The sequence below is a fragment of the Pteropus alecto genome, unplaced genomic scaffold (assembly GCF_000325575.1).
Source record: "Pteropus alecto unplaced genomic scaffold, ASM32557v1 scaffold52, whole genome shotgun sequence".
Taxonomy (NCBI): domain Eukaryota; kingdom Metazoa; phylum Chordata; class Mammalia; order Chiroptera; family Pteropodidae; genus Pteropus; species Pteropus alecto.
Window position 1 is genome coordinate 3,165,396 of NW_006433941.1, and position 18,930 is coordinate 3,184,325.

The window sequence follows — 18,930 nt, forward strand, 5'->3', positions numbered from 1 at the left end:
ATCTCGCACCTGAGGAGCAGAGGTCTCTGCAGGTTAATCTGTCTCCTCTTCTGTCCCTTTTTTTGTGCATGGATCTATGGCATCACCTGATATGAGGCCAAGGCCTAAATTTGACCCCCATTTCTGAAAGACATTATAAATATATATCTATCTCTCTTTGGCTTAGATCCTGTGGCAACATCCACAATGTGACTGAGAGGACAGAAGCTCTCTTTGCCCTCCATCTGGCAGGCTGCTATAACCTCTCTATGGATTAAAGCCATTAACTGACCCTCTTAGGACTTTGGTCAAAGGAGAGTCACTGAAGGCTTTTTAGCAGGAAAAAAATGACATGAGCTTCAGCACTAAACAATATAGTTATTTCCTTTGCTTCATTGCTACCTCTACCAAAACTCTAGGGTGCTGTCTATGGAGGGTAGCTTTAAACTTTTCAAAGCACTGTCCTGTTAGCCATTCCATGCTCCTGTAGTAAGCAAGACAGACATCTCAGCTGGTAGGGGAATGGATAGGGATAAAGGGAGAAAGAGGCCAGTATAAAGTCTAGGCTTATTCCGTGGGAACAGAACCAAATCTGGTATGTAGAACATGACCTACTGAGGTCAGACTGCTGAAGAAAAAAGAGATACAGGAATCAGGGAAAATACCTTGGTGAGAAAACAGCTACATACGTACCCCTGGCGGGGAGGTCCACAGAAATGTATTGAGGCATCATTTTGGACATTATACCAGTAATAGCCACATGGATGGTAAAGCAGTCTTAGAGATGGGGTAGGACAGTAGTTGGCTAAGCTTACTAATTCCTGGTTCTCAAGTGCTGAAAGATGAATCCTAGAGTGGGAAAGCCTATTGCTGCCTTCCATTCACCTTCGGAGACCTGGGATCTGCTATTCTAAGGCTCTTCACTTAGAGCAAGGTCCATGAGAACAGGTGTTACTCCATGCCACTCCTTCAGTGGCTCTACCCTCTCACCATAGATAAGAAAGCGAATCATATAGGGGATTCTGGACTGTAAATATCCCCTCTGTAATCTGATACAAGTGATATGGCAGCATTGCTTCTGTGATCAAGTACCTCTTGGTCAGGCATTCAAGATTTTCCCTAATATATCTCCTATTTTGATCCACTTCATTTCTTTTTGAGAGAGCAAATAAGATAACACACATGAGAAAGCATTTAAAAATTGTAAAGGGACATGTAAATGTCAAAGTAGTGGCTGTTATCGATGCATTAGCCTAATTTAGGCCCCTTAAAACAACAACAACAACAACAACAACAACCCTTCTTTCTTTCTTGCTCTGAAATCTCTTGCAGAATTCTTTGCTGACTGCCTATATCAGTTGTCAGTGGTTTCCAAATAGGCTGTGGACACTCCAGGAGATGTGTAAGATGATCTAGGGAGGTAAAACAAGAAATCTCTAGAATTTCTATTTAAATAGTTTTTTAAAATGTTTAAATTTCTATTTTGTAGCTATTTTATAAGGTATCATATACTGACAAGAGTTTAACATGTATACAGTTTAATAAGCCCACAAATATCGAAAAGCAGACTCAGGGGACTATGATCAAAATATTTGGAGATTATTGGTCTAATCTAATCATCCTACATTTTACTTGATTTTTTCCCCCTGGATATTTAGAAATAACTTTATTGAGGTATAATTTTCATAATATCAAATCCACCCATTTAAAATGTATAATTTAGTGATTTTTAGTAAATGCTCAGAACGTCTACATTTTATTTTACTAGTGTTTTACATATATTTGGCTGGGCCAAAGACTGCTGCTATACCAACTAGTCTTCGGGGGTTGAAACTTTCAAATAAAAGCTTTGGAAGATAGCAACTTTATAAAACAAATTAGGGGCAAAAAAAAAAAATGAATTGCAGAGGAAAGCAAGACATCCCAATGGCACCACCTTCCCTAAAGGCAGGAAAATATAAAATTTTATAGTGAGAAACTTCAAACAGAAAAATGTAAAGAAAAGTAACTCCTTTCAGACCTAATGCCTGAGTTGTCATTTGCCTAAAGTTCAACTCTAATCAACTCAAGGCTTGGGTCCAAGTAATAACTTTTGCAAAGTTCCTTTCTTCTCTGATAGATTAACAACTACTCCTTATAAATGCATGCTGGCAGAATGTAAAGGGAAGTATTGTTAAGAGACAGTTGATGGCTGGAGTTTATACATGACAACCAGAATTGAAACCTTTTTCTGTCACAGTTGTGAGTTTTCTGTCATTTGTTGCACTACAAAAATCTTGATTTATATATGCCATAAATTTTTAGTCTCCATTTTGTTGATTATTTAGGTTGTTTCCAATTTTTATTATTGTAATAAGGTTGTAATGAGCATCCTTATATATAACTCTTTGTATGCACCTCTCAATATGTCCTTGGGATAAAATGAAAGAAATGTAATTTCTGAGTCAAAGGTGAAGTGAAGGGAACATGTATAGATCTCTCTCTTAAGAACCCTGTCATGAAGAGTAGATGGAAAGTGCATTAATTCACAAGAAGTACAGCATTAAGGGGATGTTTTTAAAAAGGAGAGAGGTGCTCCGTGACTGCCACTTAGCAGATCAGACTTATTTGTTCATGTTCCTCTCTGCTTCTTTTGCAATCATGTCTGACAAACTTGATATGGCTGAGATTGAGAAATCTGATAAGTCAAAACTGAAGAGAAGAAATGAAAGAGAAAAATTCACTGCCTTCAAAAAAAAAACAAAACAAAACAATTGAACAGGAGAAGCAGGAAGGTGAATCGTAATGAGGCATGTACCACCAATATGCACTGTATATTCCATAAGCATTGCCTTTCACTTCTTTTAGCTGTTTAACTTTGTAAGATGCAAAGAGGTTGGGTTAAGTTTAAATGACTGTGCTGCCCCTTTCACATCAAAGAACTAGTGACAACAAGGCTGTCTGGCTGGCAGGGGAGGAAAAGAACTTGCATGTTAGTGAAAGCAGAAGCTAGGTGGGATGACAGTGAAATCCAGAGTAAAAACGACACTGGTCCAAGGTTACTGCAGGCTGTAAAATGCAGCTTAGAGTGCCGTTTTTTTTTTTTTGTTCAAATGATTTTAATTATTGGGATGCACAATTTTTTAAATATGCAAATAATAAGTTTTAAAACTTAAAAAAAAATGGAGAGAGAGAATTGTGCATTTTATAGGCTGAAAGGAAAGACTAATAAATATAACTCATATCAAGAGCCCCAATCTTCCTAAAAAGCTCAGGTGCGTTTATACCTATTTCCATAACCTGTGAGTTCCCCCAAACGTCCACTTCATTTATTTCCTTTTACAGCTGGAAAGGCCTGGTTAGAAGAGAATGACTGAGTTATACAGGGCATTATGTAGGCACCAAGGGGGCCAGCTGACTGGGAATATAACAGAATACATATATTGTCAAGACTCCAATTTCATCTTATTAACAAACTCTTCTCCTTAGAAACCATATGTATGTAATTCAAAGCCAATATGAAAGTAGAAATCAAGCCTCAAAGAGCAGTCAAGCTTTTAGATTTAAAGAAGGCTGGGAATTACCCTCCCTATCTGATGTAAATGTGAACCATGCAATAAACTTGCTTCAGCAATAGCTAAGCAGCTCCTTTGCTGCTTGTTGTTTCCTCAGATCCAGATCTGTATAGGCCTACAGGGAATGGTAATAAAGTTATTGAGCTAAGAGTTCCTAGAAACTTCCTTTAATTATTAGCAAGGTCCTTCATGGTTTTTACTACAATTTTAATGAAAGAGTATGGAAATCTCTGAGATGGTGACGCACCTGGCTAAGTTTGCTAAGATACAAAGCTGAGCAACACTTTCTGGTTGAAACAGATGGCTATAGTGAGCTAAAACCAAGTTGCTGGCTAGGTTTTGCCCCAGTAGCAAAGAAGACAACTCTGAAGAATTAAGGATCAAGAAAACCAGGGATTGCAGCAGGCAGTAGTTGTATGGCCCTGACTTGACATGCCTCTCTTCTTTCAGAAGAATTCTAGTCTCTAGAGTCCTATCAGCTCAGAAATGATAAAACTCAGTCTGGTCAAGATAGCAGACCTCCTCTCACAACAATACCAAAATTACAATGAACAACCATTACTGGGAGTTGCCTGAGTTCTGGCTGAACAGAAGTCCTACAACTGGAGACATACATGAGAGGTCATCTGGAGACTGGTAGGAGGGACGGAGATGCAAAATGGTCTAGTCCCACAACTGTGTATGGTGGTCAAGAATCGAGAGGGTTACCTTGGCTGCAGAACCCCCGCTATTCCCCAGAGGAGCGAGGGGTCCTGGCTCCACACTGGGCTCCCCAGCCCTGGGTTCCAGTGGCAGGGAGGGAAGTTCCCACACCCTCTGGCTGTGAAAACCAGCAGAGATTGTGGCTGAGTGAGGGTGGCTGGAGTTGCAGAGATTCCTCTTAAGGGGCCCACACACAAACTTATTCCGTGACTGATTCACCCGCTTTGAGCTCCAGTGCTGGAGTGCCAGGAACATATGGGAGGAACTGAATTGTCTGGCTTCAGGGCGAGAGCTGAAGGGTGGCTTTCTCTGAAACAGAAGTACTGGCAATTTCCATTGTTGAGCCCTCCCGCTTCCCAGTGTGCGGACGCAGGTCGCTCTGTCCAGGTGATTCCTTGAGACTCTACCTCTCCCAGCTTGTGGGCCCACTCAGGCTACCTCCAGTGGTTTATTCCATACAAATGGTCTGTCTTGGCTCACACTGCAGAATTCCTTAAAATCTCTCAAAGGTTCACAAAACCCAAAGAAGCAGCGTCTGGCCTCGGTGTGCACTATATGTCTTGCTGAGCAGCCCCAAGCCCGGCACTAGCAGAGGTCAACCTCAGTTCCTGGCTTGGCTACTTGAGGCACCTATAAGCCCAGCACAGGTGGCAGACATCGGTGGAGTGTTTGGTGACTCTTACCAGGTGGCTCCACAAGTGCACAAGCTGCAGCTGAACTTGGTCTGCAGCTGGGCCCCTCCCAGGAGGTCCTTGGGCCGGCACACCCAGTGGCCTACTTCAACCAGTGCCAGAGCCAAAGCACTACCCAGGGCAGCATCTGAGGAGGACATATCCAAAGGGCAGAGTGGGCAGGCACCAGATCCCTGCTAAAGTGAATTCTGCTCCATAGGGTCAGTGCCTCAGCAGCCAGTCCTTATAACCAATCAGCCCAAGAGTCAATCCCTCCCCTCGACATGCAAACAGTAACCAAGGCTCAACTACAACAGAAGGGCACATACAACCCACACAAGGGATACACCTGGAGCACTTGGCTCAGGTGACCAGAAAGACTGTGCCATTGGTCCCCACAGGACACCTACTACATAAAGCCACTCTACTAAGACTGGGAAATTTAGGATCCTTACCTAATACATTGAAACAAACACAGGGAGGCAGCCAAAGTGGGGAGACAAAGAATCATGTCTCACATGAAAGATCAGAACAAAGCTCCAGAAAAAGAACTAAACGAAATGTAGACAAGCAATCTACCAGATTCAGAGTTTAAAACACTAGGTATAAGGATACTCAGTGAACTTAGCGGAAGAGTTGATGAACTCAGAACTTTAACAAAGAGATAGAAAACATAAAAATGGAAACAGAAAACACAAAATGGAACCAGTCAGAAATGAAAAATAGAATATCTGAGATTAAGAGTACATTAGAGAGAATTAACAGATTGGATGAAGAGGAGGAAGCAATTTAGAGGATGGGGTAGCAGAGAACACCCAATCAGAATAGCAACAAGAAAAAAAAATTAAAAAAAAATGAGGATGGTTTAAGGGACCTCTGGGACAACATCAAATGCCACAACAGTTGCATCATAGTGGTACTAGAAGGAGAAGAGAGAGAGCAAGAAATTAAAAACATATTTAAAGAAATAATAATGGAAAACTACTCTAACCTGGAGAACGAAATATACATACCACCCCAGGAACCTCAGAGAGTCCCAACAAGATGAAACCAAAGAGGCCCACGCCAACATGTCATAATTAAAATGCCAAAGGTTAAAGACAGAGAGAAAATCTTAAAAGCAGCAAGAGAAAAGCAATTAGTTACATACAAGGGAACTCTCATAAGACTGTCAGCCGATTTCTCAACAGGAACTTTGCAGGCCAGAAGGGATTGGCACAGAATATTCAGAGTGATGAAAAGCAAAGACCTACAACCAAGATTACTCTACCCAGCAAAGCTATCATTTAGAATCAAAGGACAGATAAAGAGCTTCCCAGACAAGAAAAGGCTAAAGGAGTTCATCACCACCAAACCGGTATTACAAAAAATGTTGGAGGGGCTCCTTTAAGAAGAAGAAAAAAATGTGTATCAAAAATATGACTAATAAAATGGCAATAACTACATATCTATCAACAAGTACTTCAAATAAAAAAGGATTAAATGCTCCAATCAAAAGATAGGGTGGCTGAATAGATAAGAAAACAAGACCCTTATATATGCTGTCTACCAAGAGACTCACTTCAGATTAAAAGAAACATAGAGGCTGAAAGTAAAGGGATGGAAAAAGATATTTTGTGGAAAAAAAAAAAAAATCTGGGGTAGCAATACTTATACCAGATAAAATAGGCTTTAAAACAAAGGCTATAACGAGAGACAAAGAAGGACCCCATAATCCCACTTCTGGGTGTTTATCTGAAGAAACTCAGAACACTACTTTGAAAATGGAAATATGGAAATGTGCATCCATATGTTCATCGCAGCATTATTTACAGTAGCCAAGATATGGAGGCAACCTGGGTGTCCACCAATGGATGAATGGTTAAAGAAGAGATGGTACCTATATACTATAGAATATTATTCAGCCATACAAATAAAATAAATAAATAAATAAAAGAATGAAATCTTTACATCTGCAACAACATGGATGGATCTAGGGGGTAATGTACTGAATGAAGTTAAGTCAGAGAAAGACCAATGCCATATGATTTCACTTACATGTGGAATCTAAAAAACAAAATAAATAAAACAGAAACAAACTCGTAGATACAGAGAACATTTTTGAGAGTTACCAGATGGGAGGAGAACTAGGGGAGGTGGGTGAAAAAGGGGAAAGGGATTAAGAAATACAAATTATTAGTTGCAAAATAGTAATGGAGATATAAAATATAGCATAATAAATATAGTCAATAAAATTATATAACTATGTATAGTATCATGAATACTAGATTTATTGGGGTTATTACTGTGAGTTTTATAGATGTTTAATCACTATGTTGTACAACTGAAAGTAATATTATATGCCAAGTCTAATTCAAAAATAAAAAAATTATTAAAAAAATGATAAAACTAAAACTCTGAAATATCTGGAAAGTCACACCTTGTACTTAGACTTTCTACTTTAGAGACCTGAGGTCTTTCCACTCCTCCACTCTGTATCTCAAGTCAGTTAGGTGGTGTTTCTTGATAAGAAGCCAGCAATAGAGAACTGGGAATAAAGGGAGAACTTCCAAGGTCCTTCACAGAGGAAGTCTGAGAACTGTTTAAAACATTAAAAGGTATGTTAAAGATTGTTTAAGGAAAACAAGTATTTTACAAAGCAATAAATATAAGCTGCCAACATATATTCTTCTAATTTTCAGAAAGAAAGAAATGCAAAATTAAAGTAGGATGTCTGTGTAGAAAAGGGCGCAGGGAAAAGTGCTGTTCTACACTGTTGGTGTGAGTTTAAATTTCTACATCTCAATGAGAGGGAAATTTGGCTATATGTGATCATTTGTGCTCTTTGATCTTATCTTTCTAGAAATTTACTCTAAGGAAATAATTAAGAGGAGCCTACAAATCAAAGTCAGCTCAGGCAGAGATACCACTTTCACTACAATTATAGGGGAAAGAAATCTGCAGTTCTGTTGTTCTGCCACCAGGGAGCTATTTCTCTAACTTCCTGAATTGTGGCTTATGAAAAATGCTAAAGATAATAGAGTTTTGACATATGTTCAAAGCAAAAGTAAAGAAAGTGTAGATATACTCAAGGTAAGGTAAGGAATGTTAATGCAAAACAGGAAAAAAATTCCCCTTCAAGTTATTAAACTTTAATTTTGCTTCTGACTTCTCATTCTAAAAGAATGAGACATATGAAATAGGAATAAAATGTATTTACAGGAATTGAATTTTGAAAACAAGTTTGTGAGAGAATTTCTAAATAAAGGGATCTGAATATGTTCAAGGCTCCAGATATCCTAGCTTAGGTTCTCTAGAAAGCAGAACCTAGGATGAAGGCTTAACCATGAGTACTTTATTGGGGAGTGTGACCCCTGGGAGTAGGAGTGAGTGACAGGATAGATAGCCCATAAAAGATGCTTTATTGACTGGGTGCATGATCCCATGGGGCTGTCTAAAAAGTTGTATGAAAGCATCTTAGAACTGACAATCCGTCCAGAAGGAGGAAGAGGGGAGTATTTATCTCCATAGGGTGTTAACTCTCTAATACTTTAGGGTTGAACATGCTTGGGCACTGAGACTCTGAGCAGTGGCAGAGAAATCTTAGGGCAGAAAGCAAGGGGTGCGGAGTGGGCCTGAGGTGACCAGCTGTCAGATGGTACCAGCCTGACCCCACTGTGCAGCCACAGCTAGAAGGAAGGATCTGGAGTGGTACACAGCCACCACAACCCAGGGCTGGCCTCTGAGAAAATGGATCATTGCACATTTAACCCATCTGGACTAAGCACACATATGGCTTCAAGCTCGGGGCTACGGTTTAGGGATATAAACATGAATACAAATCACAGTCCCTTCCTTCAGGAAGCTTCAGGTCTAGAAGAGGTGAGGTTTGCTTTGCTGCAGGAGAAGGAATTTGCAGGGAAAAGGAGAAGGAATTTGCTGCAGGAAGAAAGGAATGCTAGGCTGGCCTATCGGCATGGCTTACTCTTGGCACTGCCATCAATGAATGGTTGTTGAAGCATCTTAAGGAGACAATGACACTGTGTTTGGCTCTGAAGACCTCTGAGGAGAATAGATGTTTATTTTGGGAGCTATCAAATACAACAGAGAAAGCCAACTCTTGCCAATCTTTTGATCTGATAACTGCAATCCTCACAGCCCCTTGCCTGGGTGTATTTAGCAACTAGTGTTAACACTGCTGAAAAGCACCCCAAACTTAGTCTGGCCCTAGACCTTCTTGTTCAGTAAACAAGCTGGGCTTCTCAGCCTGTGAGGGTTCATAAAAATAATGTTTGTTTTCCTACTGGCTGAATATCCTCAAATGCTACCCTTTTTGACACATTCTAATGACTCACCCTGGCCAGCAGTCTTTAGAATCATGTCAGGAGAGTCATGGAAATGCTCTGTGAAAATTTCCTGTGGGTTATCAGTTCCTTCAGTCACAGGGCCCTGGCAAGGAAAGTCCCCTTCCCTCTTCTCCCCACTCTGAGAAAACTCATGGGCCCAGGTCTTCCCTTCTCCAGCCTTAGCCCTGCAGGCAGAAGTGGGGTATACACCTTGCTGCTGGAATGCCACCCACCAGGTTGGGTAAGGCTTATCTCTCTGAAAACCGAGTTCCACTTTTGCACACTGCACTCTGAACTTTAATACAGACAGAAGCTGCTCACACACCCTTATTTGGTCTTGTGGCTTGTACAACCCAGCTGGAAGGTTCAGCTCACCCCTCCCCCACCAACCTCCAGCACATTTCTAAACTTGATTACTTCCTTTGTCATCTGAGGCAGGCAAAGGTCATTTGAGTTCAGTGAACACTGAGGTCAGCCCAAGATCATGGAAGATTACCTGGGGCCTGTGCAGTCCCTGGGGGCCTCAGACTGCTAATACTGCCACCCAATGGGCCAGTGTGGGAGGTCTCATGGTTTTGAGGGGCATGGCTGAAGTGCAGTAGAAACCATAAGAGTGCAAAGGAATTAGATCTAAGCTGAAGGAAAAAGTTGGAGATGTGACATTCTAAAGCAGGGCCAGACAACTTCTAGGAGTATATCAGAATCATTGATGGCTAGCCTAAGATAAACAGGAAAAGAAATATAAGGGGAACAATGAGTAAAGGAGAAAGGAAAAGACAGAAAAAATAAGAGGATTGAAAAAAGAGGTACATATATAAAAAGCAATCTGTATAAGCACATGCCTGGATTAAGGGCCCTATTCTCAAGCAGTTCAGGAGTCCAGACAAAGACCAAATGTCCCAAGAGACTCTTGTCCACATAAGGCTTAAAGCCCCCAACATTAACCATAATAACCACAAAACGGATTATTTTTCAGTGAACAAGTTCTTAGGACATAAAAGGCATTTGCAAATCATGGCTGTTAGGTATTATACTCAAATCAGTTACACTACCGCTGGTGCTTACCTTTCTCGGAAAGATGCATTTCACATAATCACAACAAATAGTCTAGAGTTTGTAAAGTTCACATGAGAAATCTCTTTCCAAAAATTGCCAATTTGCTGTCTTATGTGGCTACTGAAAAACAGAAAAGAACTTGTTCACTGAATCCACTTCAGGGAGGTCATGGGGTTCTGCTTGCCCCTAGTGGCCTCGAAAAAGTGGTTTAAGAGGCAGATACCTGTCTCCAAACTCTTTCTCCCCGCTTACCTCACTTTTGACAAAGAAACTGGTGGCGAGAATGGGTTGGCAAGTATTCTTAGATACGTGAAGACAGAGAAGGAATCTCCCAAGCGGAAGGCAGTAGCATAACTTTTTGACTCGTCTCTAAGTCTTCTGGTGCTTGAAAATTCCTGCTTCATTGAATTTTTTTTTATGTTTTAGGCGAGGCAACCCTTGGTTGACCTCACAGATTGCAAGGACCTTGTCAGTTACAATCCCTTATTTTTTTTATTTTTTACGCCTCCAGCACTTGGTCTTCCTAGGTGGTCTCCCATCCAAGTACTAACCAGGCCCGACCCTGCTTAGCTTCTGAGATCAGACAGGATTGGGCTTGTTCAGGGTGGCATGGCTGTAGGAATTTTTTTTTAAGAACCAAAATTAGGGTTACTTCAGAGAGGGGGTTCATCTCTGATTTTGGCAAGCACCTGAAGTACCATCATATGCCAAGAAACAAGACAAGACAGAAGGCTAGAGTTGGAGCCTTGTATCTCTCTGGGCCATCCAGAGCCTTACTAACAATAAGCACCCACTGGAGTCCTGAAGAAGGCGACTAGGGAACTTAGGGAAAGGTTTAAGGTAAAAATGGTACTTTAATATTTAGGTTCCATCAAACTGCAGGGCATGGTGTGATATGATATAAGGAATGCAAATGGGCAGAACAATCGGACAAGTATTTTGTTATTCAAGTAACAAAATTTAAGACAAAAAAGTACTATAAGAAAAGTCAAATAAGTTGCTCTGGGGTTCAGAGAAAGAAAATACAAGGTTCTATGGTATGGATCAAAAATCTTTTTATGAAAGCAGAGGCATCTGAGCTGGATTAGGATCAATAGGCCTCCCAACGGCCTATAGGGAGTCCAAAATTCTAGAAATCGGAAAACAGCCTGAGCTACGGTGTGCAAGGGTGAATGCACAGCTGTGATTTGAGAACAGGAAGTTCAGTTTAGCTGGGGCAGAGGGTACCTGTCACCTTATAGAAGACTGGTTTACAGAAAAGAGTTATGGAGGGGTTTCAATAGGAGTGGCCAGATCAGATATGCTTTAGGAAATTAAACTGGAAACAGTCTGAGGAATAAATTGGGGGAGTAGTCAACTACATATAATAAATTGATGGCTAGTCAACTACAATAGTCCAGTCCAAAGGAAGTGGCCATGGGACTGGAAAAGAGCAAAGAGCTAAAGATATTACTAAAGAAGAATTTGCCAGAGTTAGCCGTTAATTGGATGGTATGAACAAGAAAGAAAATAACATCAAAGACGACTCCAGTTTTAGGAACATTCCTTTAAAGCCAAACGCTGTCACTTTTTTTTAACAATTGCTTGGTATAACAATCCAAAGTGACAGACTAGGCACTGAAATTGGTGGTATCCAGTTACAAAGAGCTCATCTGAATGGTGCTTACTTTTTTGACTTGTTTTAAGATCACTGAAATGAAAACAACACATTAAAAAATTATCACAAAGAAGTTATAACCATGGAGAAACTACCTGGGGATTGCCTCAAGAGTGCAAGAACCCTAGCTCGGAAAACTCTTAAGTGAAGACATGAGAGAAAGGACAGATTTGAATACAACAAGACAGTAGTAAAATGGAAGCTGGGAGAGAGGTAAATGCAGAACGAAGCAGTCAATAGAACCAATGCTTCTAAGAGGCTGAGAAAGATGAGTCCTAAGAAAAGGTCATTGGATTTTACCCCTTGAAAAATCATTAGTGGCCTCTGAAAGCAGTGTTAGTTAAGAGGGGTAGGCACAAGCTAAACTGCAAGGACAGAGGTCAGTGAGTGGTGAGAAATCAGCACCAATAAGTGCTTTTGAGAAGTTTGAGAGTGATAAAGAAATAAGAGAGATAATGGAAACCCAAAAGAATAGTGATCTGGGGAAAGGTTTTTTACAACCTTGAGGATAATTGAAGATCAAGGAAAAGAAATTCAGAGTTGGTAGAGAGCAGTTACCCGAGAAAGGCAAAATAACAGAATCAGGACAAAAAGAGATAAGAGTAAAAGTACAGGGCAATTAGTAGAAAAGGAGTATACCAAGTAGAGAGCAGATAGCTAGCTATTAGTTTTAACTGGGTTAAGTGTTCCCATTTCCTCAGGTTGCTGTGAGGGTTAATTGAGATAACATTTGAAAAACACTTGGAACAGAGCTTGGCATGTGGAAAGTGTCCAATAAATGTTAGCTGATTCTTGATGGAAGGTAATTCAGTGCTGAAGAATGAAATGAGCAATGGCGTATGAGACTTTATAAAGAAGTGGTCAGTCAACAGCAGACAGTCCTATGTGATTAGATCACAAATGTGAAGGAGAATAGAGCCAGACTATGATGGGCCTTGAATACTCAGCCAAAGGCCCCCTGTTGTACCAAAAGGCAGGCACAACAGGGAGCTTTTAAAGGTTTTTGAGGACTCAGTCTATGATTTAGAAGGGCATACTTTGGGGCAGGCCACATGAGAGGAAAATTCTGTACAGAAGTCTAGATAGGAGATGATGAGGGTCTGAATTGAGATGGTGAGAATGAAAAGATGGAGATAATTCAGCATTCCTTTGTGCCATCTCTCTCCTAAAACTTGGGCTTTTTGAAAGTTGTAAATAACAGCAATGCGGATCCTTTCTATCTCTTCCCTGCACTCTGTGAGAGCCTGGTTATTGGGGCCATGGAGATGTCTAAGTTAAGGGGCCATCAGCCACTCCCCCCACCCAAAACAAGGGGGCCTTTCAGTAGACTATGGGCAGGCAAGTCTGAGGGAAATTTGGGGTATGTGACGTTTCCAAGGAAGACCCTATCTACTAATGGTCAGATGGCTTCTGAAGGGCAAATTTTCTTGAAAAGCAATGGTGTCCAGATCAGGGCAGTCTATCACTATGGTGAGTTACAGTCCTGTCCACTGATCAACCCCATCTTAGCAATGCCCCTATGGACACCAGTCCTTCCCTCTTTTCATTCTTTGGGCAATATCAGAATTTCTGAGGATGAATATCTGAAGGTTTTCATTGCTGTGTAGTTCACCTGTGGCTTGCTCACTTCTTATCACACAGAAGATGTAACAATGGGTACCACGACCATCGTTCCCAAGTGCCAGTTCTTTCTTCTTCACTAGACCTAGACCTTATTTCTCTCTCACTGAAAAGTCTGTCATAGATCCCCTTTTACATCTTCCTTCTCTTGTGGCCAATCTTAACAAAAATTTGTTAATATTAGTATTCAAATCCTTCTAGAATTAATATTTCTTAGACACAGGCAAAGAACAAGGCATTAAATATTGCAGCAGAAAATATCTACCAGACTAGGGATTTATAAAGAAAATACTCAAGAAAGAATTCGAATCACTTCAAGATTCTTCCCAATTGGGCTGATGCTATTTAGTGCAGTTATATGAAAATATAAACGAAGATAGACTTGCAGTGCTGACCAGGAGAATGTCTTAGTTATTTTGAATGTTCTGTATGCCTTTGTGGATAGCAATATGCATGTTCTCAGGGATGGAATGGCATTCATTTATTAACAAGCTCTGGTACCCAGTCTCTGAAACATATAAGCAGTTAATATTCTTTCAGAGTAATTAAAAATACTTAAACTTTTCTTAGGCAAGATGGAATGCTTCTAGAATTAGCATCTAAAATGTATAAAAATTTAGCTTCTTAAAATGAGTTAAAAATGAACTACTGTTCTGCAGCAATGTTTTCCAACTGAAGTCCACAATCCTCAGTATCCATGGGGGATTGGTTCCAGGACCCTTGCAGATACCAAAATTTGTGGATGCTCAAGTCCCATTTATAAAATGGTATAGAGTAATGTACTAAGTCGGCCTGCTGTATCTGTGGATTCCCAACTGCAGACTGAAAATACTGTCTTCCATCTGCGGATGGTTGAAGCTGTAGATGCAAAATCAGTGAATACAAGGGCCAACTGTATATTTATTGAAAAAAATCTGTGTAAAAGTGGACCTGTGAAGTTCAAACCCATATGTACAAGGGTCGGCTACATTTCTCACTTACCCATGCTAACTAGTCCCATTGCTCCAAGTTTGGAACCCATCCTCCTACGCTGCTCTCTATGATGTTGTCAGAGAGAGCTTTCTAAAATGCAAATCGGATTCAGTCATCTCCTAGTTTAATATATGTCAAAGCTCCTTATGTTTTTAAGAAATTGTTGGAATACCTTAATCTTAACCTAACACACAGTCTTTGTGATCTGCATCTGCCTAGCCAGTTCACGCTGATATCATCTATCACATTCCCTCAGGCATGTTGTACTCCAGCTATCTGGAAGCACACACTCCGTGTGGAATGCATATGGCTAATTCCTACTTGTCCTTCAAGACTCAGATCATAGATAACCTATCTATGGCATTTTCCTGACCCCTGTGCTGGAGTCCCTGACACCCTCTGCGGGTTGGCCTTTGGAACAGCCTTTTGTGTTGCCCTTACATCATCCATTGGTTTGCTGGTCTTCTCTACTGAACTGTAAGCTCTTTGAGGGCAAGAACTTGATTTTTCATTTTCGAGGAACTAGTATTTGAGATATAGTATATGCTCAAAATATGAGTGTTAAATGAAGACTAAATGAATAAACAAATTTCAAAATAAAAAAATAAACTGAAACCCAGGCGCCTCTCATGGGCTCTCAAGTCCCTGTTTCATCCCAACTTCCACATGAACCTGGCTCAATTGGGCACTGGTGTTTTGTAAATGGCCTCACTCACAAGTGTGGTATATGCATCAAACACTGAGAACATAGGATTGGGGAGAGTACAGAAAATGTGAAACAGACTTGAAATAAAACCTATGGCACTTAAGAACCAGGCAGTTGAACTAGGGTGGCTGAGGAGGACTGAAACAAAGTAGCCAAGGAAGTAAGGAGGTAGGAGGACAGTTAGGGCTGAGTACTGTTAAGGACACCAAAAGTAGTTTCCAGAGGTGGGGGCTGAGTGGTCAACATTCACTAGAGCTGTTGAGAGGGCCAGTAAGATTGGGATTGAAAAGTATCCCATTGATTTCATAATTAGAAGTTAGCAGTGACCCCAAGGAAGAGGAATTTCAATGGTAAAAGGAAGAGGAAAGATGGTGAGCTGGATTTGACTGCATTGGGGAATGAATAAGAGATAAAGATGTGTAGATGGTAAGTATAAATAATACAAGATTATAAAAGAAGAGAGAGAAGTAGGGTAGTAAATGGGCTGAGAAAGTTAAGTGGAGTTTTTTTTGTTTATTTGTTTGAATAATAAGAGAATCTTGAACAAACAAATGGCAAGAACCCAAAACAATAAAATAAGAATAAATAGAGGTAAATGAAAATTCTCACTAAACCATGCTATGAGCATAAGAAATATGAGGCATAGGTTGGGATTATTCATGAAATGTCAATAACGAGACTATAAATAACATGTCCAGGTGCAGTCCTGGCAGTCCTGGCAGTCCTGGCAGCTAGTTCTAGGAAATAGATTGTTATTTCCCATCCTCTCTAATTTCTAAACTATTATCTCTGAATTCTGAGAATTTATTTCATAAGTAAGGCAATGGAATAAGCAGCAATTTGACATTCACTACCTGTTTCAGGCTAAGGATAAAAGACGGGAGACAAGCAGGCTTACAGTAGGGGAGTGGTGTAATCGACTTACACAAATGAGATGAAAGGGAATGGCCTTTGGGGTTAGGGATACCAATACCAGATGCCAGCTAACATTTGAATTTCAGATAAACAATAATTTTTTTAATATGTGATACTTGGGATAGCCTTACATTACAAAATTATTGTTTATCTAAAATTCAAATTTAACTGGGCCACTTGTAACCCTCTTTAGGGTATATATCTTTTTGCAGGGCAATTATTCTGTTTATTGAATCATAAAATGTTAGTTGTGAAAAAAGACCACAGGGATAATCTAACTCAACACCCTTATTTTATTAAGAGAAGAAGGATAAGAGCACAGATATGTCTGCTGGCTGTCACCTTGTTAGACAGAAGTGGTGTTGGGGCCAGATCGTATAACCCCTGGGAAATTCCCAATTCTATTTGAGTCTAGCTCCAGAAGACATCATGAAATTCTCTAAGATGGCTTATAATCAAATTAATTTTAATACACTTTATTTAAAAAAAGAATTTAATATATATTCTATGACATCTTTAGGATCTATTCAAGAAAAAGGTACACTGTTATATTGAGCGATCATGCATAACATCGCAATTACAAAAAGGTTGAGAAATAACAGTTGACACTGGACATGAGGCCAAAGGAGATGTTATAACTATTTAATTTCCATGGGTAATCTAGCATGTTTGTAGGTAGGTGACTGATAATCATCTAACAAAAAACATGCCACATAAATTCATCACCGGTTCTACCTAATAATTTGAAACTTATTGTAAGATCAGAGGATCAGTCCAAGAAACTACTTGCAAAATAAGAACATGAGCAGGATGATGAAACTAGAGTAGGGATTTAACATGTTGCAGTGGGAAGATGGAGAGTGATAGCAAAGCTGGCATTTGATCATAATCTTTTTTTAAAAAATATATTTCTAGTAAAAAGAGAAGGGGTAAAAAAGGAAATAGAAATAGCAAATATGAATAATAAAATGGCAGTAACTACATACCTATCAGATGCTCCAATCGAAAGACACAGGGCAAATGGATAAGAAAACAAGACCCATGCATATGCTATCTACAAGAGACCCACTTCAGATCAAATGACATTCACAGACTGAGAATAAAGGAATGGAAAAAGATTTCATGCAAATGGAAATGAAAAAAAAAAGCCAAGGTAGCGATATTTACGTCAGATAAAAAAGACTTTATAAAACAAAGGCTATAATAAGAGACCAAAAGAGGCATTATATAATGATAAAGGGATTGATAAATCAAGAGGACATAACCCTAGTAAACATATACACACCCAACACAGGAGCAACTACATACATAAAGCAATTACTGAATGACAAAAAAAGGAGAGATCAATAGTAATACACTCATAGTAGGAGACTTTATCACCCCATTGACATCAATGGACAGATCTTCCAGGCAAAGAAAAAGACACACTAGACCAGATGGATTTGATAGATATTTTCAGAGCATTTTACCCCAAGGCAGCAAAATATACATTCTTCTCAAGTGCACATGGAACATTTTCCAGGATAGACCAAATGTTAGGACACAAAACAAGTCTCAATAAATTGAAGAAGACTGAAATCATATCAACCATCTTCTCTGATCACAACGGTCTGAAATCAGAAATCAACTACAAGAAAAAACTGGAAAATACACAAACATATGAAAGCTAAATAACATGCTACTAAACAATGAATGGGTTATCAATGAGATCAAGGAAGAAATCAAAAGATACCGAGACAAATGAAAGTGAAAACATAACGACTCAAAATCTATGGGGCACTGCAAAAGCAGTCCTAAGAGGGAAATTCATAGCAACACAGGCCTACCTCAAGAAACGAGAAATAAGCAATCTAACCTTACACTTAAAAAAACTGGGAGGTGGGGGGAACAGCAAACAAAGCCCAAAATGAAGAGAAGGAAGGAAATAATAAAGATCAGAGCAGAAATAAAAGAAATAGAGTCCAGACAAACAATACAAAAGATTAATGAAACCAAGAGCTGGTTCTTTGAAAGGATAAACAAAATTGACAGACTCATCAAGGAAAAAAGAGAGGACTCAAATAAATAAAATCAGAAAGAGGAGAAATAACTATGAACTCCACAGTAATACAAAGGATCATAAGAAAATACTATAAGCACTTATATGCCAACAAATTAGACAATCTGGAAGAAATGGACACATTCCTAGAAACGTACAATCTCCCAAGACCGAGTCAAGAAGAAACAGAAAATCTGAACCGACCGATTACCACCAATGAGATAGAACTGGTAATCAAACACCTTCCCAAAAACAAGAGCCCTAGACCAGATGGCTTTATAGGCTAATTTTACCAAACATTCAAAAAAGAATTAACACCTATTCTTCTCAAACTATTCCAAAAAAATTCAAGAAGAGGGGAGGCTCCCTAACTCCTTCTATCAGGTCACCATTACCCTGATTCCAAAACCAAAGACATTACAAAATAGAGAAAACTATAGGCCAATATCTTTAATGAACATTGATACAAAAATCCTCAACAAAATATTAGCAAACCGAATTCAGTAAAACATTAAAAATATCATGGGGGCGGCTCCATAGTGTAGTGGTTAGCATGTCTGCTTTGCAGGCAGAAGGTCCTGGGTTCCTGCCCCAGGTAGAGTCACAGACCATATCCCGGGTGTGCCAGGGCCTGGGTGCATGCTGTAAGCATGTGGGAGGAGACTCCTTGCCTTCAGAGATCTAGTCCTTAAGGGGAAACGGCAACATCCATGGGTCAGGGGTGGAAGTGGGGGT

The 18,930-nt window shown here is 39.8% G+C and overlaps 1 protein-coding gene and 1 pseudogene across 1 annotated transcript in view; both read right to left on the bottom strand.

The window, feature by feature from the left end:
* PIGL (phosphatidylinositol glycan anchor biosynthesis class L) overlaps positions 1-18,930 on the bottom strand; it is a 65,343-nt gene that overhangs the window by 18,552 nt on the left and 27,861 nt on the right. The gene's annotated exons all lie outside the window — the stretch shown is intronic.
* LOC112477084 lies at positions 10,790-10,908 on the bottom strand (annotated as a pseudogene).